Source organism: Arvicanthis niloticus, chromosome 4 (genome assembly GCF_011762505.2).
Source record: "Arvicanthis niloticus isolate mArvNil1 chromosome 4, mArvNil1.pat.X, whole genome shotgun sequence".
In the NCBI taxonomy this organism is placed as follows: Eukaryota; Metazoa; Chordata; class Mammalia; order Rodentia; family Muridae; genus Arvicanthis; species Arvicanthis niloticus.
In genome coordinates, this window is record NC_047661.1 from 8,701,501 (window position 1) to 8,726,229 (window position 24,729).

The 24,729-nt window shown below is 41.2% G+C and overlaps 1 protein-coding gene across 3 annotated transcripts in view; it reads left to right on the forward strand.

Moving 5' to 3' along the window:
- Positions 1-24,729, forward strand: part of Tbl1xr1 (TBL1X/Y related 1) — a 132,597-nt gene that overhangs the window by 34,798 nt on the left and 73,070 nt on the right. The window lies entirely within an intron of this gene.

The window sequence follows — 24,729 nt, forward strand, 5'->3', positions numbered from 1 at the left end:
CGTGTCCGACTCAAAGGCAGCATGCCTACCTTGCATACACAAGATCTGTACAATCCCCAGGCCAGGGTTGAGGGCAGTAAAGATAGTGCCAATGCCCAGGACTTTTGAGTCTTAACATGAGCTGCTTTATACATATGTGCGTGAAGTAGGAACTAGAGTTTCATGAAAAAAGTAATTTGCCTGGATCCTATACACTCATATTTTCTTTTTTCTTTCTTTCTTTTTTTAATGGATCTGACTTGGCTGGGTATAATCCTTTCATGCCTGCAATCCTAGGATTGAAGAAAGTGAGGCAGGGGGATTATGGGCTATAGGCAGGCTGAGCTACACAGCAAGACTCTCCCTGTTTCCATGTATGACTCATTTATTGTATTTATTTCATGATGTGTACTAAGTGGATGAGTTGTGCAGCTTGAAAACCACAGTGAGTCTTAGAGTAATGGGAAGACAGAACAAGCTGGAGGCTAGACAATGTTAGGTTCGAGATTAATGGTTGTGATGGATGTAATTATTTTTTCCTGTAGAAACACACAGATGAACCTGCCATGCAGGAGGAGAGGGGTGTTCTTGTATTAGAAATATAATAAGGAAGTCCAGGTGGGAATCAGAGTTGTGGTATTTGAGTTGTGTCCAGCTCACAGGTTCAAGGTTACCTAAGGGAAAATGGAGTGCCAACAGCTGGGGCTGTACAGCCATAGCTGACGAACTTCCTTTGTAGTTTCATGGTTACTTGTCATGTGTTCTAGATCACAGTCTTCTTAGGGACTTGAATTCTTTTTGTTCCCCTCAGCAACAGCAGCTTTTAGGCCTCCAGGCCTACAACTTTGCCATTACAGCTTGGTTCTTTGTCTCTTAGTAGGTCTCTTAGTCTGCTCTCAGCATCCTCTGTGCTTTCGGCTGTACGGTGACTTCCGGTGGCCTCCATCATGTATAGTTTTATATATTCTCAGTTTGTTGTTGTTGTTGGTGGTGGTGACAAGCAGCAGAGTCTAATTAATTGAAGAAAAAGAGGAAGGGCACAGTTGTAGTTCATTTAATTATAGAAAACTTAAGGAAGAGAAACCAGATTGTAGGTCAGTAGCTGGCTGAGTCCTGAGTGGTGGATTGTCTTCAGTTATTTACCTTGAGAACCTTATGTTTTCTCCAGCAGAGTAATAGACAGTATGGTCTAATTCCAAGACTACAGCGGAAGCTGTATATAGTTGCTTCATTGTAAAGTCAGAGGTATGGAAACCACAGATTTCAGTACTAAATTACTGCCTAAAAGTGACATTCCAGAGAGCAGCCCCTTCACACCCAGTATCTCCTGGGGCTGCCTGCTGAGCTCACACAGGGGGTATGGGTGTGTCTGTTGAGCTCACACGGGGTTCAGAAGGTGATCAGAACTTTAGGAGCTGTATGAAATTAGAGTCAGGATATTTATCCTGACCCTGTGTAAGAGTGGAAGTAGACAGATGAACCCTTACATAGTACTTTTGGATTCTTGTATTTTAAAATGTGAAGCTATGTGATCCTGTTTCTTCCGTAGTACATGACTGGAGAGGCAGCAGACCTGAAAGAATGCTGGTCCTAGTTGAAATCCTTACATATGTCTGTGTATGGCCCACTTTCCCTTTCTGGGTAGTTTAATTTTTTTGCATTTGTTCATATGTTCCAGTCCTGGGACATGTGAGTTTCTCATCTTAAAGCCTTGTGTCTTTGTTGTGGTCATCTGCCTAGGATCTTGTACCCCTGGTTGTCCCTTGCTTGGATTCTTCTTGTTTGGCCCTCAGCTCATGCTTCTTCCTCTTTTCTGGTTATCTTCTATCTATTCTCAGGGGCCTTGGTTTTTACTAAGAAGCAGTACATTGTTTTATTTGTTACTTTTAAGTTACAATTAGGGACTTTCACAAAGGCTGTAGACAGGCAGAGTAGCTGCTGAAAACTTGCCACAGCCTAAATGACAGCCCTTCCCTGGAGATGTTTCTGGGAAAGGATGCTGTAGAGTTATTTGGGTTGAAGTCCTCAGCTCTAGCTGCCTCCCTTTTAGCAGCTACCTGTTCCTGTCTTGAACCACTGCTGCGTTCGCAGGTACCTGGAGTATCAGACAGCTCCCAGTACAGTCCAATGGGGGCCTTTCATGTCTCATGCCCGTGGCATTATAATCAAGTCCAGTGGCATATATTTCCCCAACACACCCCTGTGTACTCTTGCTGCCTGCATGTGTGCACGCATGCGTGTGTGCGTGTGCATGTGCCTGTGTGTGTGTCTCACCAAAATCTCTCTGCTCATAGTAAACAACTACTGGTTTACAAATCAGCCTCTGGCCTATATCAGGGGTCTCCACTGTTTGGGGGTTATCAGTGCTGTCATTGTGTAGTTAATAACCCCTTGAGTACTTTTATGTCTATGTTGTTTGTTTACTCTTCTATTAGACTATGCGTGCTAGTAGACAAGGAATTGTGCCTGTATTGGAAGGTGCCGGGAGTTATCCAAATATCTTAAAATTTGATGAAAACTACTCGGAGCAGAAAGTGTCTGTATCATTTTGGGATGGTGGTTTTTTAGTTGTAGTCACTCAGTGTGTGATACTCCACACTGTCAGGTGCAGTAATGAGGAATGGCAGGAGTATCTTTGTTTGATTCTCCCTTCTGGGTCTTTGTGTTTAGGCAAATGTCGCTTCACTTATTTGTGTTGCTGGTTATCTTGTAGGAAGAGTTAGAAATGCAAAATATTCTCCAAACAGGCTGCCACTAAAAGAACGTATTTCATCTCTTCCTATAATCCTAGTACGTAGGGGACTGAATTTGAGGTTAAAAGCAGCCTAGGCTGCATAATTAGAGTCCGCTAATTCCCCAGCAAGAAAACAAACAAAGTATCACCAAAGAAATCCTATTATTTTAGTATTTATTATCAGGTTGGGGACCAATTAAAGAATAGCAGCTACTCTTTGAGTGTTTCTTTCCTACAACAAACAAGTGAACTGTGTGTGCTTGTGTTTCTGCCCCTCCCCCACCAAGACATCAGGGCTAGAGTAATATTTCTGTTTTACAAAACTTCAGTGTGAGGCTGGAATTACTGTGCATGTGAAGTACTATGTTTAAGACCATGGTTAGTAATTACTGGCTAAGGCAGATTTGGCTGCAGATAGAAGTTACTGTGTTCCTGTACTATTTAGAAGGGAGGATGTCAAGAATCTTACAGTGAGTGGCTAGCTACTCTGACCTTTCAGCACAGATGAAAACAGTCTCCCTTTACATTCACTGATTCCAGAGCGACAAAACACTGCTTGTCCATTCCCTGCTTCATTGTATACTCATGCTCATATCAAGTGTACCCTCACGGACTAAAATGTTTTGACCATGCTTTCTGAAGCCTTCAGGTGGTCTCTAGAAACCCTTTTGATGAGTTGAGGCTCTGACCATCTCTTTATGAATCTCTGCTTTTCATTCCTTGTAAGTCACTAGTATTCAGCTTAGTTGTTTAGAACTTTTGAGTATTATAGCTCCAATTTAAAGTGTAAAAAGTGTGTGCAGTAAGGGGGCTTTGACACCAGTTTCCAGGGACTTGTGTCTTCTTTCTGAAGCAAGTGGTGCTGTTAGTTCTTGGGAGTCCCTCCAGAGGTGATAGTGTTATATACAAAAATGTAAAATACTTTCAATTTTATTTTTTTCAATTAAAATTTTATTGTAATTTATCTGTGTGTTTTTGAATTTGACTGCCAGAGCCCTTTTTCCTGGAGGTTTTGTGATTGGCACTCCACATGCAAGTGGAGTTTACATGTGACCCTGTTGGTTACCAAACTGGAAGATGATGCTTTTTCAAGTAAGGAACTTGAAAAATAAAACAAAAACATTATTAGTGAGAGATTAGGCAGACACAAAATCTGTATATCTTGGTGTGCTTCTGTAAAGTTAGAACAGCCATTTTGAAATGTAGAACTTCATATTATATTTTAGATTTTCACTGTTAGAGATATTTTTAGGCACTTGTCCACCACAGAAATTTAAAAAAAAAAAGTGTTACAGGATTAAAGCCAGAAAATAACTTTAAATCCTGTTTCATGACTTGTATTTTTTTTTTTTAAAGCTTTTATTGTATGGTGTTGTGAGTCAGCCTTTCACTTGTTTTAGCTTAACAATATGTTAAAATCAGGCCAATAAGTTCAGCTGAAAACTGGTTTTTGTATTTATTTTTCCAATTAGATATGCTATTGCTAGCTTCATATTGCACAACAGGTTGTTTCATTTCTTTTGATAATGTTGCCATGAATAACATTGGAACAAGTTATTTTAAAATGTGGGCACATTTTTTGGAGGATAAATTCAGTGAAATTTTAATCAAAATGAAAATCTATGTGCTTTTGAATTTGACTGCCAGAGCCTTTTTCCCTGGAGGTTTTGTGATTGGCACTCCACATGCAAGTGGAGTTTACATGTGACCGTGGTGGTTACCAAACTGGAAGAGGAAGCTAGGATCATCATACACAAAAGAAAGCAGGTATCACACAGTTGAAGAGACTTGTGTGTAAAAGGAATCTTTTATTGGCCTGATTTAATTGTTGTTTCCGAGGCTTACTGCCTCAGTCTGCTAACCTAGAAGTCCTGGAAGCTTCTGACCTATGTACAATCTAATCTAAGCCTAGAGTGTTTTCAGCCTCTGAGACTTGCTGCTGAATATGAATAAGCTCACCCTTTCTTGTTCTTTCTGGTCTCAGGCTGGCTGGTTCAGTTTAGCTGTTCTGGCATTAAACTCCTCTCTATGCTGACTGATTTAATCTGACTTCTTTCAGGTTCTCCTGAATTGCTCTGCTTGACTGCAACTAACTTTGGCAGTCTGTTCTAATCAAATGGCTCTTTTTCATTCTTTGGCTTGTTCTGTCTTCACCTGTCTCTACGTTGTTTTCTTCAACCTGTCTCTGTACAGCTGTCCCAGTAAGTAAAACTGCCTTCTCCTTTTCAGGACTGCTCACTTAAGTAGCCTCTCTTTTCCTCTCTCTTCTCCTGAGAGTTTATATCCTATTCTGTCAAATCTTTCTCTGATCCACCACTTTGTCTGCCACTCAAATAGGCATCACTTTTAAATGGGAGCCTCCTTCTACAAACTAACTTTACCTTCATTTGTTTGTAAAAAATGATGATGTCCTTGGGCTGGAGAGACAGCTCAGTGGGCAAAAGTACCTGCTACTCTTGTAGAGGGCCAGGTTTAGATCCCAGCACCCACATACCTATATATGGTGGCTTAGAACTATTTGTTACTCTAATTTCTGGGGATTTAGTGTCCTCTTCTGGCTTTCTTGACCATTAGATATGCACACAGTATACAAACAGGCATGCAGACAAGCATGTATAAACATAAAATAGAAATAAATACATAAAAAGGGAGTGCTAATGTTTAAAGTAAGGTCTGAATAAGGAGTGAAAGTGAGCATGGTGCTTGAAGACAGAGCTGCTCCAGCGTCAGCGTGAGCGAGGCAGGGCTCCAGCTCCGGGACATCCCACATCTTCTTCTGGACTCTGGCACCTGCACTCACACTTGCTTATGTTTGTGAGTGTGCACAGACTAACTTAACAATTTACAACTGTTTGTTTTTAGTAATAATAAATGAGTTAATTTTACAAGTTTTATTTTTATATTTGTAACAAGATTTTCAATGTTTTGATAGGTTTATAAATACCACTAATTAGGAACGCCTGGCTTGATTTTAATCTTGGTCATTTTGCAGCACTATACTACATGTGAAATGGCTCTAAACCATACTTTCCAAGCTCCTTAAACTTGACTATAAAGTTTCATATGGCTATTTTTTCATTGTCCAGTCTTACTTTGAAAGCTGTCAAAGATAAAGGCAGAATAGGAAATTTCTGGTACTTTTCTTCTTTAGTTGCTGGAGTGTTCTGCATTTCATTTGCTTCTGAAATGTTGAAATGTGGATATTGTTTCTTATATTACCACGAAGCGTGAAAGACTAGTAATAACAATAAAAGACCTGAGCGTGATCACCTATACGCTGGAAGGAGGGTGGTGGAAGGAGGGAACTGACTCATAGGTTGTGTCTGATCTCCATGCTCACACTGGGCCCCTCTCTCTCTCTCTCTCTCTCTCTCTCTCTCTCTCTCTCTCTCTCTCTCTTTCTCTCTCTCTACCTACCTAAACTGTAAATAATAGGCAAACATACTCAATAGAAAAATGTAAAAAAAAAAAAAAAAACCTATAAATAATAGGTAGGCCTTTTACTTTTTTCTTTCACAGTCTACAAAGGGCAGACAGATAAGATGTTATATTAAGCAGTCACCTACAGTTGTCACAGAGTGATTGTAATCCATGATACTACAAAGGAGATAATTTTAAACAGTCAGAGCTTCTGAATCTTTTGCGATTTCTGTGATGTTGGCTATACCATGGACGAGTGATTCTTGTTCTGAAGGGAATTTGTGGGAACTGAACACGAATTGATGCTCTGTATAATACTCAGGCAGCTGCATGTTGAGACACAGCCCACAGCAAAGAAGTGTTTGTCTGTGTTTTGAGACAGGTCTGTAACCTGGCTGGCCTAGAAAATCACTGTAACTGAGACTGGCCTTGAGCTTCTGGTCATTCTGTGCCTTCTTTTCAAGTGCTGGGATTTAAAAAACATGCTGCCATACCTGCTTCCCAGTACTTTCTTCGTTTTAACTAGGTTGTGTGTGTGCGTATGTGCATATATGCATGAAACTTTTGTGGAGGCCAAAGGACAACCTGCGATGTTAGCACTCAGGTACCCTTCAGTGTGTGTTTTCTTTTTTTGTAGATAGGGTCATAACTGTGTGTCCTTGGCTGGCAGGGAACTCATTGTGTAGTCAGACTGGCCTTACTTTTACAGGGATATAGCTAACTCCATCCGAGATTAAAGTTACCGGGCTCCATCCAAAGATATTTAATGCATCATGTTGTCAGTGACAGATTAATCTTGAAAACAAATGGCCTGTTATTTTACACAAATTTATTTTTCAAGAGAACTGTAGTTGTATTTGTTAAAAGTGAGGTTTGAGCTACCCATTCTGGTGTTCTTAGAATTTAATGTAAAGTTAGCTGGTTTTATTTAGTTTATTTCTCTGCTAACACCTGTCAGGATTTTGTTGTTGTTCTGGGATGCAACCAAGGATACGTTATCATGTCTTTGTATGTACGTGTGCTGAGCACGTGTTTCAGTGTTTGAGGTTGTGCTGGAAGTTCTAAGGCCCTGGGTCACTGTTGAGTGGCTGAGATGTAATACCTAAGCAGGTGAAACGGTGCTGGTCACCATCTTAAAGTGCTTAGAAGTGAAAGGTTCAGTGAAGCTGGAAGGAGTCGGAAGGTATTTCTAGCTGTGGACATGATGGAGGAGAGGCTCAAGGCATCTCTTAGGTTTATCAGTAGTAACAGTTGAGCTACACAGCACGAAGAGAGCCCTGGCAAGATTTAAGTTTCTGGGTTTTTCAAAAACAAATTGTCTTTAAAAAAAAATAAATTTGTAAGTATATTACAAAAGATTGATATTTGTCTTACAAGAAAGCTTAAAAAGGAAAGGAAGAGCCTTGTGATGACACTGAGATACAGGATAGGCCAGGTTAGGCCCTTCCTAGGGTTTCAGGACATTGCTGTGAATAAAGCAGGCATTTCTTATATGTTAGGGGGCCAACTATTTCCATTTTCAGCCCTCAGGTTTCATCTTTTGTTTGGTTCTGCTTATATGAAGCAATTACTTGTTTGTTCAATAAAGAAAGAAAGAAGTTACAAAACCCGTTTCTACTATAGAAGAGGCAGGTAGTAAGCACTGCCAGATTTCTTTTCTTTTCTTTTCTTTTTTTTTTTTTTTTTCGAGACAGGGTTTCTCTGTGTACCCCTGGCTGTCCTGGAACTCACTCGGTAGACCAGGCTGGCCTCGAACTCAGAAATCCGCCTGCCTCTGCCTCCCAAGTGCTGGGATTAAAGGCGTGCACCACCACCTCCCGGCACTGCCAGATTTCTTTATTCTTTCTCTGGTTGATTGATCAGTCATTGGTCTTGAAGATTCAAGAATTAGGTTAGTCAATAATTCTAAAATGTAGTTGAGCTGTGCTGCTAAAAGACCCACGATTTCTGCTTAAGGAACAAATCCAGTAGCAACTTTGTTGTCCCAGTGAGTCTGTATCTTTGTGCTCAGATCTATCAGGACAGGGCTGAGTTAGTCTCTGGCTGCTGTCACCAGGGGCTCTGACACTTAGCTGGTTGGTTAGGCAGCTTTTTTCCACCTTTGTTCACATCTGAGACAGGTAGAAACAGAGATGTGGGTCAACAGGATGAGTTGTGTATGAATATAGTCACCATGAGTTGGGGTTTCACACAGTGGTCCCAGGAGGCACACAGTAAATTTTGTCTTCTATAGGCCCTTGGGAGAACTTCATAAGGTCTTCAGTGACTCTTAATGTCCCTGGATGCCTGCACGGTGGGTGGCATTTCATTGGCTGTATTTTCAGGTCCAGTATTTAGCTGGAGTCTCCTAAAGTTTCACTTAGAGTAACTAGCCCATTTCGAGTAGTCTCTTGGTAATGTTGCCTGGAAGAACCCTAGATTGGTAATGGAACATATTCTCCTTTATTAGATTATGAATAATCTTAGTCTATACCTCTTACATACTACACAGGGTCAGGGTCTGGCCTTAGGCTAGACCTCGGATCTTCATACTGAAGGCCTTAGTGTTTGATAACAAAATTTAGCTGCTAGGCAGGGTACCGCTGAACCTGAACTCTACCCCAGCCATCAGAAGTTCCTCTGCTTCAGTGATTGCCACTGTTTTCTCTTTTGGCTGGTTGAGGCTCAGCCAGTACTGGATTTGAGTGAGACCTTATGCCTCCAGTGGCAGTATTACCAGTAGTCAGTGAAGGGCTTTCCTGTAAATGGCTGAGATGTCACTGAGCCCCCAAAATGGACATGAAAGCAGTCCTCCCCTGCTGCTGGTCATGGAGGACTTTGAGCACTCCTGCCACAGCAGCAGTTACTTGTCAGGTTGGGTCATTAGTAGCATCTAATGACGTTTGTGCACCTTTGTTTTTCAGGGACTTTTACAAAATACAGACACAGCTGTCCAAGCCATTCTTAATTTTGTATGCAGCCTGTAGCTTTCAAAGATAGGATCTTAACTATGTAGCCCTGTCTGTCGGTAATCTGTCAGACTAGTAGTTTCTCTTAAACCTAGTCAAACATTCACAGGTCTGCAGCATGTTCAGTTAAGGTGTTGCCACAGTTACTCTAATTGCCAACAGGGGTTTTCTGTGAACCTCTTCTGAATTAGCACTTGAGCATTTTTCTCTCTCTGCTCCCACCCTACTTCTTCCTCTACTGCTTAGACAAAGCCAAGGTCGTTGGCTTCTCTGTGCTCTCAGCTGCATAGTTAAGGCTTGCTTTAGTTTTGTCCGTCTTGTTTACACAACAGATTTGAGATGTCTTGCTCCCCAGTGTTGCTGCATACCAGTGAGTATGTTCTCTTCCCGCACGTTTGGCAGCATTCAAAAGTTCACCTTGAGCTGGTGGATCAGTGAGATTGGCTGTATCCTTTTCAGTGTAATGTGAGAACAGCTGAATAAATAGTAATGCCTGCTTCTTCCTCTTACTCCTGACGCCTATCACACTGTAATAGCCTGTTTCTAGGGTGGTAGTTTTACCTGTGTCGAGAGCAGTAATCCAACACTGTAGGTTCTAGTAGGAATGCTACTGTACACACAGCTTTGCCATATTAAGCCCGTTCATGTGTTACCAAAGCTTGCATTCTTGTGCATGCCCAGTGTTTACCAATGACTCCTTATAATATCCTCAGGTTTGATAAGTGAAGTCTGACAACTGATTGCTATATCCTTAATGTTACATGTTTTATTCGCTAAAGGATAATTTGAGATGATCCTGAAGTATAATAACTTGAGTGTAGTCCTGGCAGAATTTAAGAGTTCCTGGTAACAGGTTAAAAATGCCCTTAGTGGCATCCAGCTGTGCTTTATTTAGCAGGTCTTCCTGCGTCTATAAAAGAACAGACATTCCCAGCCCAGATACTCCTTTAAAGTGTGCTTTCTATCATACCAGCTTTATTAGGTCAGTACAATTATTCCACACTTTATAAAAGTCATTCTTCGTAAGCTGATTATGTAAGTATAAAATCATGTTACTATGAAGAGGAATTTTGCTTAAAATTACTAAAAAATAAAACTACAATATTGTGTGTATGCGTGCACATGTGTGTGTGTGTGTGTGTACAGCGTAATACTGTAACTCAGAGGTCAACTCAAGAAATTGGTTTTCTCCTACCATATGAGCTGTAAGATGTGCTGTGATGCATGGACCCACCTAGAATTCAGAATGAGTTATTATTGTAGTAATTGGTAATGTGACATGCAGGACATACACACCTTGGTGTATAGTAAATGAGTTATTATTATAGTAATTGGCAATGTCTGCATGCATGACATTCACACCTTGGTGTGGATTTTCATTTTTTTTTTTTTTTTTAACAAGCTTGACACCTGCCAGTTACATAGTTAACCTTGTAAGGACTTAGCCAACAGCATTAGTTGGCCCTACCTCCACCAGCTGGATCTGAGTTTTAGTCTCCTGTATTCATTACTGTTTGTACTGACAGGCATTTTGGGTTGTGGAGTCTCTGCTCACCGACTCTCTGTGCTCTGTGGAGTATCTGCTTGCAATTTACAGTTGCCTCTTTCTGAGTTGTATTTTAGGTACAAAGTCCCTTCTGGAGTGATTTGATAGAGTCTTTTCTTTGGGGTGCCTTCTTATGCCTATTGAAATAGAAGGTTGAAACCTGGGATGCCAGTTGACTTTCTCCTTTTGTTGGTGGGTTTAGCAGTGTTTAAGAAACCACTGCTTTATTCCAGACCATAAAGACTTATTCCTCTGATTTTTTTTTTTTTCTTTAGCTTCCCACTCAGGGTGCGCTGTTTATGCATACAAAGTCAGTTTGTACCACTGCATGTCTTTTGATGTCCTTTACCACACACAAGCTCTCATGAATGTTGTCCTTTGAGACCAGATTTTGTTTTGTAGCCCAGGCTGGCCTGAAGTGTATCATTCTCACCTCAGAGTCTTCAGGACTGGGAGCACAGGCACCAGCCAACACTTCTTCACACTCCCTAGCTCATTTTAACACATTTTCTAGCAACTTAAAGTAAGTTTTGTCATTGTTATCTTTAAACTTCAAAACTGCAGCTCAGGTATGAGAGACTGTGAGAAAGACAGGCTTTCCAGGAGTTTGAGTAGAGATAGCCTTGCTTTGGGTATTTCTCAAGTCTCCAGTTAGAAGTTCAAAGTGAACCCCAGAGAAGAGATAGTGATTAAAGCTGTCTAGTAAGGCAGTCTCAAGTAACTTGCAGTCAGCACAGAAATGATTGTGTACTAGCTATGATGCCCCGTCCTGGATCTCTGAATATCCCCTAGGCCGATTGTCAGGGTTTCCATTTCCCTTCTAGATAACACCCACATTTGTTGAGCTTTTCCCCTTTAAGGCTCACCCTTTCTTAAATCATGCCAAGTAGCGGAATGAGAGCAAGGGAGTGAGAGGTTTTGTCTCAAGTGACTGAACTCTGGAAGGACACTTTGGTTTGGCTTCATTATGTGTCATCATGGAGGTTGGTGTCAGAGCCCATTCCTTTACCCTGATCAAAGTAATCTTGCTTCCCATGTACTCAAAGAACTGGAGAAGGGAGAGGGGATGACCCTTGCTGGCCAGCAACCCTTGGGATGTGCTTTTCTCTATCTTGCCATTTCTGGGATTGTAGGCATGCAGCAGCATACTCCACTTTTTACAGGTGTTTTGTTTTGTTTTTTTCTTAATGGGATCCAGATGAATGCAGGTCCTAAAGATGCTTGCATGACAAGCACTTTCCCAGCTGAACCCAGCCCATTTGGCTTTTGGTAATACTGGTTGAGTGGACTAAGAATCTGAATTTTAGCTGTAAGACTTGAACTTCAGAATACTGTGTTTCTCAAAAGTAAGTTTGGGATCATAAGCACATGTCTATCATCTTAGAGGGATACTTTGTGGATACTCTTCTCTTTGCAATTATGAGCACAGGTCTGTCACTTTAGAGGGATACTCTGTGGACACTCTCCTCCTCCTCCTTTGTTGCTTGCAGTCATGATTGGGTGTGTGTCTGTTTAGAGTGGTACTTTGTGGATCCTCTTCCCTCCTCTGTTTTGCTCTGGCTCTGCGGAAGATGGAATCCCAGGCCTTCACAAGTTTGTGAGCATGCTACTGCTGAGCCTTATTTTAAGTAGGAAAAGCTTTTTGAAGTAGTCCTTCATGTGTTGCTTAACACTTATCTTTCCTTTTTGAGTCTTAGGAATTTTTCCTTTTAATAGATTTTTCTAGATTTTTATTTTGAGCAAAGCCTGGAATTTCTTGGCTAGGAATTTGCATGGAAAACCTTTTTTTTTTTTTTTTTTTTTTTTTTTTTGGAATGTTGTGGGTATGTACAGTGGAGAAACTGGACTTTTGAAGACAAACAAAAATTGTGTAGTGAGTACTTGTGATTAAGAAGTTAAAAATAGTCAGTGCCGGTGATACAGCATATTTTCCTTGCTATTTGGGAAGCTGACCCAGGTAAATCACAAGTTCAACTGCAACCATAGCTACACAGAGGTAGTACCCAAGACTATCTGGGTAACTGTGAGATCCTATCTCAAAGTTAAAAAATAAACAAGGTGGACAGGAGTTGTATCACAATGGTAAGACGGGCACAGCATATTGGAGGTCCTAGCTTCAGTCCATGGGGATAAAAAAATAAAATACTGTTTCAGTGATAAGAGTTCTCTGAGGTTACATATAAGTTGTTATAATAATTAAGATACTTCTTTTATTTTTGAAAGACCATCTTAGGGTTTCTGTTGCTATGAATAGACATTATGGTCCCAGTAACTGTTATAAAGGAAAACATTTAATTTGGAGGAAGGCTTAAAGTTTAGAGGTTTAGTCATTGTCATAATAGCAGCAAGCATGGTGGCGTGCAGGCTGACATGGTTCTGGAAAAGGAATGGAGAGTTCTGAATCTGGATCAGCAGGCAGCAGAAAGAGAGGAGACACTGGGCCTGGCTTGAGCATCTGAAACCTCAAAGCCACTTCCTCCTTCAAGGCCACACTTCCTAATAATATTAGTCTCTATGATCCAGTGGGGACCATTTTTATTCAGACCACAACAGCGACCCATTTAAAGATTGCATTCTTTAGATTTTTTTTCTCCTCATTTCACCTGGAGTTAGTCAGAACTTTAACCCCCTCTGCTGTCATTTATAGGAAAAGCCACAGAACATAGAGTATTGTGTATGTTGTTGTCCTGTAGCTTCATTCTTGTTTATAATGTTTAGCAATCTTGTTAAAGGAATTTGTGTTAAAGAGTACCCACATTCAAGGGCAGTAAGCTCTATTTTTATTTTAAAAATGCCATTCTGGGGCTTAGACTTTCAGGTTTCTAGTGATAACTTTTTGTTACTTGTATCCACGGGACACTAAATCACTCATAAAATCAAAAGTTATGTCAGGTATGAAGGTACTTTGATGTGTGGTGGTTTGAGTGAAAATGGCCCCAATGGTTTATGGGGACTGGCACTATTAGAAGGTGTAACCTTGATGGAAGTAGTGCATCACTGTAGGTAGCTTTGACATTTCAGATGCTCAAGCCAGACCCAGTGTCTCATTGTCTCTTACTGCTGCTTGTTGATCCATATTCAGAACTCTCAGTTCCTTTTTCAGTATAATGTCTGCCTGTATGTCACCATGTTCTCCGTGATGGTAATGGTCTAAACCTCTGAACTGTAAGCCAGCCCCAGTTAAATGCTTTTTTTTTTTTTTTTTATAAGAGTTGCCACGGACATGGTGTCTCTTCACAGCAGTAGAACCATAACTTAGACACTTGCCACAAACAGCCTTGTGGAGCCTTCGGTTCTCACACCCCAGTAACAACATCATTTGTGAAAGTTTGGTTTTCCATGTGCCAAAGAAAGAGCCAGGGCTGGAAGGTGTTACTGGGGTTTTTGGACCGTGTACTTTATGTTGATCACCAGATAAGACAGAACCTTTCCATCACTAATATGTGTATCTGACTAAAATGGTAGTGTTTAGCATGGAGCTAAAACTTGGAAGATGCGTGAACTCAAGTTGGGCTGCTTTGTGAAGGGAGACTGTAGAAGGAAAGGGGATTGACTTACAGCATTTTCATCGCTCAACAAACAGCTTTATCGTAAAACATTTAGCATACAAGATTTGAAAGTGTATAAGAGATACACAAATTTCCAGGCTTTTTCTGCTTATCACACTAGCAGTTAACAAAATACAGTCCCTCCCTCTTTTCCTCCCCATTTCTCCACTCCTTGTCCCCACGCCCCTTCTTTCTCTCTTTGGTGATGTGGTACTGAGCACCGGCAGCCTTTGCCTCCAGTGCCGCCTTCAGCTTCTCAACAGTTCCTGATTGTTCCCACTTTGGTGACTGTGAAGACTGTTTCTTGTGGAGAATATTTGATTGATTGACTTTAGAGTTAGAGTTAGTTTCAGCTTAGTGTATTTAATTAATATATAAATGAGAACCCATGTCTGAAGACAGAAGTCAGAATGCAAAGAATCTGGACCAGAAGTCTTGAGATCTTGTTCTCAGCCGACAATTTAGTGGTTATTAAGAACATGGACTGAGTGTCTGCACTCTTATGGGTTGGTAACTGTTGTGAATAGTTGTATAGATGTAGAACAGACAATGTAACATCTTAGAGTGTTTGTAAAATATGGCTTGGTTCCTGCCTTCGGAGATAACAGTACAAAGTACTGTGTTCTATCATGTTAGTTAATAGAAATTCTAGCATGAGTTAAAAGTGTGGAAAGAGTGCTGTGACTGGGGGAGCTAGCCTGTGGTCTGTTATTTAATGTGCTCAATTTGGATAAACTTGATGTGGAGAGTTGGGGTTAGATGAATACGGAGATAGTCTTAGAGGAGGTTAGAAGAACAGTTGGAATGTGAAACATGAAGTCATGTCTTTGCATGCTTTTGGACCTTGTTCCCCAGCTCTGGGCAGTGCTTGGTGGACTGTAGCATTTGTTTAAGGGGAAGAATATTACCAGCAGGACATAGTCTGTAGTAATTAGCTGAGTTAGTTGAGTCTTGAAAAATGACCTTAAAGATATGTAGGTCCAAATAGTAAATCAAATCAGTAACATTGAAACAAAGAAGGCACCATTAGAAATAGAAGCCAGGTCAGAAGTGGTTGGAAAGTGGTGACAACACACAAAGGTTATCTATACTGTTATTTGCTGCAGAATCTTAGTATTAGGCTTGGCACTTAACTTTCGTGAGGTAGGAACATGCCCCTCATAGGTACTTCATAAAGGTTGATGAGATGGCTGTTTCTCAGTATTGGGAGATGTCTTGTAGACTCTAGCCCCAAGGGGTTTTCTGTTTGAGAAGCTGTATCCTTGTTCTCTTATTTGTGATATTTGTTGTAACAAATCCCAAGACTTGTGGAAGGAAAAGGTAATGATAATGACAGCTCCAGTAAATGACCTTGAAGAAAATTGACCTAAGACCTAAATACAAAATACAGATTCAATTTTGAGGCTGAAGAGTTCTTTGGACATGTTTTTTTTTTTTTTTTTACTTGTGGTTGGTTAGAGTATCCAGAGAGTCAACATCCTAAGTATGATATTGGTTTTGGAGCAATAGGAAGCAGTCTTGGAGATATTAAAGGAACTGCACAGTAGATAGCACTGTTGTTGCCCAGCTGTATCTAAGCCAGCCCCACAGCACAGACAGCCACAGGGCAGGGCAGCGCAGCACTGCAAGTACTCTTGCTAGTTAAGAGCAGTTTCAACCATCCATCCTATGGTAATTAAGAAACAAAGGCAAGGTACCAGTATTTTCTTTTGCAGTTCTTCCTATCCCTTTTGGTAACCATTTATCCCACTCATCTCTCTACAGATGCATTAACCAAGGTTCTCTAGAGCAAGTTCTGAACCTTCCTCACACTGTGAGTTTTCATGTTGTGGTGACCCCCAACCATAAAATTATTTGGTTTCTACTTCATAACTGTAATTTTGCTGTTGCTATGAATTGTAGATTCTCAAGCTGTGAGTGTCTCAACCCCTTAGAGATCTAGCAACACTTTCACAGAGATCCCATATCCATCATATCAGATATCTACAATTCATAGATATCTAATGCCAGTGAAGGAATGGACTTGCCAGTGAGAGCAGGCAAGCAGGGAGAGTAAGTTTCCTTCTTCCATGTCCATGAAAGGCAGGCAGGTTAGCTCACCACTGCGCGCGTGCGCGCGTGCGCACACACACACACACACACACACACACACACACACACACACACACACCGCCTTATTTTATTATGCTCTAAGCAGCTCAGTGGCTGGGTACTTTCAAACTCCTGGCAGGTAACACCCTCTCCTCTCTGATATTCCTGAATTATGACTTACTAAACTCTATATTCTAACTTAGTTGCCTGGCCCCGTAGGCAGACCTCTCAGGCTGCCATGCTCTCCTGGCTCCTTCACATGACTGTTCGCTCTCACTTCTCCATGTCTTAAGTCCTGTCTTCCCAATCATGGCCATTCTCTAAACTCTTCCTCTTGCCCCCCTTTGCCTGGAAAATCTAAAGTCCTGCCTCTGTCTCTCTGTCCAGCTGCTGGCCACCGGCAACTTTATTTCACCAAAGTCAACCGGGGGCAGGGATCGTCAGTGTCACAGGCAAACATGCTGGCTCCTGTGTAATTTGGGGAGCTGAATTAACACAACTAGCATTAGAACCGGCCCACAATAGTGGGGTACATGGCTGGAAGCAGCACTCATGGTGGCAGGAGCAGAAGAGCGGAGACCTCACATCTCAACCACTTACTAGAAGCACAGTGGACTGGAAGTGGGATGAGGCATTAGACTCCCAAAGCTGGCCCATCATCTGGCTCCTCCTGAGGCTCCACCTCCCTGTAGTTTGTCCAAACAGCATCAACATCTGGGGAGCAGATGTTGAAATGATGTCTGAGCTTATAAGAAATATTCTCATTCATATCACTATGTTTGATTTGTTGCTGAGTATTGATTGATATATATATATATAACAGTTGAAGTTCCTAAGTTAGTCCCTCCCTCCCTCCCTCCCTCCCTCCCTCCCTCCCTCCCTCCCTCCCTCTCAAAACTTGATTATCAGCCATGTTCATAACCTGCAGTCTCAGCACTTGATGGCAGAGGCAGGAGTACTGACATGAATTCAAGGTTACACTAGGCTGGATAGTGAATTGAAGTCCAGTATAGTTTACAGAGTTAAAAACTCTGGGGAAACCAACAAGCCAGCCAGTCAGCCAGCCAACCAAACAGCTTGATTATTTAGACTCTTGAGTTATTCTTTGTTTCCTCAAGCTGTTGTTTAGCGTCTCCTGTTGACATTGCACCCAAAAACACTCTGCATGTGTTGTGATGGGTACATTTTGTTTGTCTTCAGTTAAAAAATATACCTTTAGTTTTTCTGACTGGCAGCTAGAATTTCGTATGACCCTTGCCGTCACTCAGTATCCAGCTAGCTTTGGTGAGTGAACAAACAGGTGTGGTATTTCACAGCATAGCGAGAGAGCCTGACAAATCACAGACAGATTCATTTCCGAAGCCCCAAAGCCTGTCTTCTAATTTGTTCTCTGGCCTTCTTTTTATGGCCCTTATTTTGAACAGTGAAATTATTTTGAATGTTTTAATTTTGTCTAGGAATATAGTTTATCTTTGGATAAAAATAGAGACCTCATTAGGTGGTTTTGAGCCATAAGACTCTGTACTTGGAGGGAAAGGGCAGGTGATTTGGAAAGTCAGATTTCAGAACCCAGAATTGTAGAAGTAATGAATGCATGCACTGAAGTAGTCAGGAGCCGACATTTTTTCCCTTTCTTTCTTCCTTTTTCTGAGGCAGGGTCTTGCTATATGGTCAAAGTTGTTTCTGCTATGGTCAAAGCTGTTCCTGAATTCTGATCTTCCTGCCTCAGCTGCCTAAATGCTGAGATCATAGGCACGTGCCATTGCCCCAGCTTAAATAAACTTTGAATGAGTGACTGTTGAATGAATGTTCTACAGACTCTGAAGAAATGAATTAATTTTGAAGGTGCAGAAGCTGGGCTTTTATATATTGGCTGGACTCACCTACTTTCTTACTGCCTGAGTTAGGGCATGCATTACTTTATTATTCTACAAATATGCCCTGGGTTATGGCTGGTAAACAGGAACTAGTAATGGAGACTGAAAAGCCACAATTCATACACTTAGGAAATCTCTAGGTGGCCATTGGCTCAAGACTTGCTTTCAGATTGCTATGGTCTTGCATAGCAGTGACGTCTGGCTCTGGATTGCCATGCACCCTGGAATTGAACCCACTCTGCTTCTCCATCTTGTGAATGAACAGCCAGTTTTGTCTTATGCTTCTCACCTAGTGATGTGCAAAGTAGGACTTGCAGGTTTCTTTTAAATTTGAGTAGTCACAGTACCAGAGGAATTAGAAATGGGACCGAAGCAGATTGTAAACACCTTTATTACCAGTGAAGATGCATCGTGATAAAATTTGGATATTCATTTAGTTTGCTCAAGTAACCAACATCTAGAAAAGTGAATGTTTACTGTCTATAAGGCACAACTTTATATGAAAATGTGCAACTTGGTCTGTTAATGTTTTAAAATTATTTTCATGTCATATGTAGATGAAAAAAATAGGCAATATTCAGAGAATTCTGGGTGACTGTCAAGATCAAAATAAAGGCACTGTTTAGAATTTCTGAGTAACCAAAGAAGGAATCATGAAACCTGCTAAGTTTACCCATTAACTGTTGTCATGAAAATAGTCTCTCAGGAATACAGTCTTGCTGATTTGGGCAGTAGTTTAAAAAAGATTTTTGGTTTTTAGAATTGCTTATTCCATTTTATATGTCTGAGTGTTTTGCCTGAATATATGTACACATACCACATGCATACATGGTGCCGCAGAGGCCAGAAGAAGGCATTGGATCCCTAGAACTGGAGTTTTGAATGGTTGTGAACTACTTCTTGGATACTGGGAATTAAACCTGGGTCTTCTGCGAGAGCAACAAATGCTCTAAACCATTGAGCCATATCTCTAGCCCCTATACAAAAGTTTTATTTGCTTTATTAGTGCTTGGAAGCCAAGAAGTGGGAATACTGTTTAATAATGTTAAATTGTTAGAGGTTTTTTTTTTTTTTTTTTTTTTTTAAAAGGTTGTTTGGTTAGTTCATTACTCATGATCATTTTTAAAATGGCTTATTTTTAAATTTTTATTTTTAAAAGAAGTCTCAATGTTACCTAGTATAAGTTTGAACTCCAGGTCAGGTGAGCTTCCTTAGTTTTTTTTTTTTTTTGGGCGGGGGGGGGGGTGGTCAGGGGCATGGTAATGGCCCATCCTGTTTTTTACATTGAGATTTTTCAGAATGCTTATATACAGCTTTGTTTAAGAACAAAGTCCCAGTTTAGTGTTTAGTAACCTGTACATTCACATTAGGTGTGTTGGTTGGTACTTTACCACATCACATCAGTGGTTCTAGAAAGGGTGGACCAATGTTTTTCACCACACAAAAATCTAAGCTAAAGACATGGCTAGCATGTATTAAGCACATCTCAGTTCCTAGATCTTGCTGCACATCTGCTTAGACACTTGGTTCAGTGTACGTCTCTGTAAGTAGCACTGTACTCGACATCTGCAGAGGGCTTGGCTGGCAGAGAACTGTCAGGCTGTTCTGTGCTCCACCAGTCTAGAGCTTTCAAGTTCTTTCTCTGTTGATTTCCAAATAGTTTATAAAGAATGGCTGAACTGAGGCCAGCAGTCATGCTCAGCAGCCTGATTACCTTAGTTCCATACCGAGCCCAGGCTCGGGGAGAGCCGACTCCTGGGAGTTGTTCTTTAGACACACTCTCTACTGCACACATGCATGGACATGCACATGTGTACACAAAAACAGTAAAACCAGGATGAAAAAAAAGACTAGACGAGTCCCTGAAAAGGAAAGCACTTAAATGTGTTATTGAATATTATAATGTGTACTAATACAGCTGGAAAATTTTGAGAGACATTTGTGTTTACATTTGTATTTTGTAAGCTTCACAGGTGAAATAGCCTGGTTTGGCACAAGCATATACAATGTTGAGATACCCAGATCAGGAGGAGAAGAGGAACAGAAGTGTGTGTGGATGACTAAGCCAGCTGTGTGATTGTCTTCTTATGCACTCCTTTTCATGGTGGCCACCAGAGAATCTGGCAGACAGTGAGAATGGTGACCAACTTTGCATTAAGCCCTTGAACTATATCATGTTGTCAACAAAGAAACTGTCTCTCTTCCAGAAGGAAGACCCACTTGTCCTCACCTGTCTGATTTTCTGAAGTGCCCTTTCTAGCTAGGTGCCATTCCCTTTAACTGTTGGGAACAAGGAAGGCTGGAGAGGTGGCTCCGGAGTTAAGAATACTTGTTGCTCTTGGATTCAGTTCTTAACAGTCATGATGGGCAGGTTATAATGACTTAGAGCAGTTTTAGGCCTGCTTGGATGTCTGCATGGAGTGTGGCACATGCACTTAAGTTGCACCCCTGCCCCAATAAGCCTTAAAACAAAACAAGGCAAAATAGAAAAGCTGCAGTGAAACTTAGTTGATTAGATGCTAGCACTAACATATGTTCACAGAGCTCCAGGGAGGAGCTGGCCTTGTCCTCACAGTGAGTGATGCTGGTGCTGTTACTCTTTTGAGGTCTCTACTGACCTGCTGCTCTGCTCTGACCTGAAGAAAGATTCAAGCTATAGACCCACGGGAGGAAAATATGGGCAATACCTTTGAAGAACAATGGTTATATGTGTGTATGTAGCATGAACCTTGTATGATGTAGTGCTTCAAAGATGTAGAAATTAGTGGATAATGTACCTTCAGGCATACAATATTTCAAAACTGAGGATGATTATTAAATCATCTTAGTTACCATTCCTTACCTTTACAACAGAAATACACTTGTAGCATTCTGAACTTCAGATATTGTTTGCATCTGTTACACTTTGTCTTCCTATTTTTTGTTGTGAAGGAGTTAAAAAGTATTATCACCATTGATCTATATATCCTTCCTCCCTCTCTCCCACCTGAGGAAATGATACCGTTTAAACTACTTACTAACCCTTCATGGGAGGCTACAACAAGACAGTCTGTTCTCCATAGGTTCTGAAGTAGTATCTCTCAGGTTACATCTTCTAGTTGAGGAGACAGTCATGAAATGACTAGCTACAGTGTTGGCAAAGGTTTGGTAAAGTATGGGTCCCCTGACAGTTAGCCAGGGGATGCTCAGCTGCAAACATGTGAAGAAGCACTTAGAAATAGCAAGGAATTGGAGCTTTCTTAGTGGCAGGAGGCAGAGGAAGGAGAAGCTGTATTTACAGACTAGTGCAAGTCTGGGGTGAAAGTTGAATTGAGATGCGTTGGGAAATAACTAAAAATGGGAGGGGGCACCTCATTTACTTCATGTAATGACCTGGAAGCCAGTTTGGGCAGAAGGGCAGTTTTCTGTTTTCTATTCTTTGCTTGAGAATTGACTACTGCTGCTGGGAGTTGCACAGTTTAAGGAGGAAGTGCATCAGTGTACTCCCCGTGCGCCAATAATCTGCTTCAGCCCTGTATCATCAAGAACAGGGGAACTATTTGTGCACGCTATGCTGTTGCTTTGAACGAAATTGAGATTTCATTAACAGTAGCACCTGAACTGGTATAACTAAGTGAATGATTAAGCATTATCATAACCAAGAAACCCTCTGTTGACAGTTTGCTTCAAAATTTAAAGAACTTGAAGTTTAGATACCAGCGATGTCGTACTTACTACACATTTTGGGAGGCGTGCCTCTTTAAAATATTTTGGCCTTTAGACTTTATCAGCATTGCAGAAGTGAAGCACATTTGGAAGGGAGTTGACGAAGCTTGGAGGTGACTGGGCAGGCAGACACGACAAGTTGGATGGCTTTTTCAACTTTGGGTTGGGTAACTGCATAGAAATATAGCTCTCTCCCAAAGTATGTAAGGGATACCATGACTCCTGGAACAAAGATTGAAGTTACCCCTAAATACATGTTCCAATGTGGTAATAGTCTTATGAAGCCCACCTTTTTTATTTTTTTATTTTTAGAAGCTTTCAGAGGCTCTTAGGCTGATCAATCAAACCCAGACATGCTTTGTAGGAGATGAGATAGTAGCTAGCTGTTTTGTCAGAGCCAGTATGGACAAAGGACTAAGGTGCCTCATTCCTCCTCCTGTGCCTTATATTTCAGAACTCTCGAGTTAGAAGTGTCACCATGGAGTTTACTGTTGCTGCCCACCAATTGGGGAAATGGGGGAGGGATGAAATGAAGGTTCATAAGCATTGGTAGAGCCGAACCTATCCCAAGGCTGAGCTTCCTTGCAGGCTATGCTGAGAGTGCTTGTAAGCTTAGGTTATATGTGGGAGAATATTTCTTAGACAGTTCCTGGCTGAGACACTGTCTCTCAAGGATGATTTTTTTAGGTTGGCCCATTTCCAGAATCTCCCTTCTCTCCCTGTTCAGGTCTGTCTGTCCTCCTGTCTGTGTGCTGCCTAGCATCTCCCAGTGCGTTGTAGGCGTGACTTAGGTACAGACTTATTCCAGGGAATTTACCAGTAAAAGAAGGCCAGCTAGCCTCCCTGGGATCCTAGAGCTGCACATTTTTCAAACAAGTCTCTTCTTGCTCTTCATCTTCTAATGCACAGTGGGACACAGTTGAGGGGAACCCTTCACAGAACAAGGCCAAGGCCGGCTGGGTTGGGGGCTGCTTTTCCATACTTGAAAGAGCTTTGGTTGTCTTGATTTTACCAGTGAAATATTTTTAAAGTAGTGGTTATAGGTGTACATGTTTTCTGGGAATGCTTCGAGCATCTGTAGCTATTTCAACAAGGTTTCCTGTCTAGGCTGCCGAGAGCTGATGAGAACGCAGTGCACGTTTATTCTTTCAGTGACGTTTTCCTGTTTCCTGCTATCACATGTCTTGGGAAAATTTTATACATCGTTTTTAAGAATGTTAGAACACTTTTATGGAAATTTATTTAGAGTCAGACTGATAAAATTACTCAGGTAATAAATGGGATCCCTGACAACCTGAGTTGAGTCTTGGGAGCTAGAAAGGAAAGAACCAACTCCTAAAGACTGTAAATTTTTGACCTCCACATAATGGCATGCGTGGGCATGTGCCCTTGCACACACATATCACATATACACAAATAATAATATTTTAAATTGAACTTGTTATGAACAATTAAAAGAAAAATTTCTGACTTGTGTATCTCCTCAGTAGCATTTGATACTGTTTATGATACCCTTCATAATACAACTCTAGGTAAATCTCTATATTAGAATGTCTAGTATCGATCTCTCTTAGGGATTGCAGCTTTATTTGTAAAAGATGGAAGATACATTTTTTTTTTTTTTTAATCAACAAATGAGGAAGGATCAGTTGGAACTGATTTACTTATATAGCTCCCTTAAAAATAGCCCCATTTGGAATCGGCTCATTTATCATCTTGGAAATCATGTACTAAGGGCACTGGAAATTTCTCCCCAGGAATTCATTTAATAAAATCTTCTTTACCTTCTTATTTATGGAGCTGGGGTGAACCACAGCTGTGCATGCTACGTCCATCTTAATGAACACAGTCGGCTATGGTAAGATTGTAATTTTTCCTCAGGTCTAAATGTGACTTTCAGAGTTTTCCACACAGAATGGAAACTCATTGCTGTCTTGCTTCTTTAAGTACTGCCATGCACTTAGTTGCACAGGCTATTGGTCACAGGCTGTGTTGCTCCCTGTAGATAGATGGTTGTTGTGTTGGCACTTTCCCTGAGGCACGAGCCAGCTTCCAATCAGTGAGCTGAATGAATTAATTCTTAGAAACTAGTCAAGTAATTTTGTTATTTTGCAGATATTTTTTCATAAATAAAAAGCCTATTTTTTACATTAAAAAAGCCTGGTTATATGGTTACTGGCATTACTTGGGAGATGTTTGCGTAGTCACAATGTCCATGCTAAAGGCCCTTTCTAAGATTATTGCATTATTCACTTTAGGTACATGCTGATAATAGCTTAAAAAAAACCAGAATTATTTTGTTTGGAGACTAAATGAACTTTAACAGTCTATAAAGTTAGCTTTGTAATTTATGAGGTGTACTTTAATTTTCTGTTAGTGGAATGTCAATCTGTCCCTGCCACCTTCTGGACGTGGAGAGCAAAGGCTCTCGTCATGAGAATAGTGGCCAGCCACTGTCTCTTCAGTCCATGTGTTTGGTCGGTGCCTAGATCCCACACCTGTGCTGTTACAACAGTGAATCCAAAGAACTACACATCTTCCAGGTGCTAGTCTCAGTTATAGAGGTGAGCAAATGGGCCCTGATGTACAGAAAGGGCTGGGGAGGCATGCTGGACAGCTATGGGAGAGAGGTATGCTGAGGGAGCACCCTCCCCGTGGCTGGTCACGTAAGGGGCAGTTCCATGTGGGTTAAATCCTGGAGGAAGGAATGGGGCTAGGTTTGAGGGAAGAACCTCTTTGTAAGTGCATTTCCAGTACTGAAATGTCAGTGCCACTCAGAGGCAGCCACAGAGGATTGAAGGCTGAGGTAGAGGAGCTGACAGAACCAGACATAACGTGGGCCATAGTGCACAAGTGCCAGGGCATTGCACGTCCCAAGCTA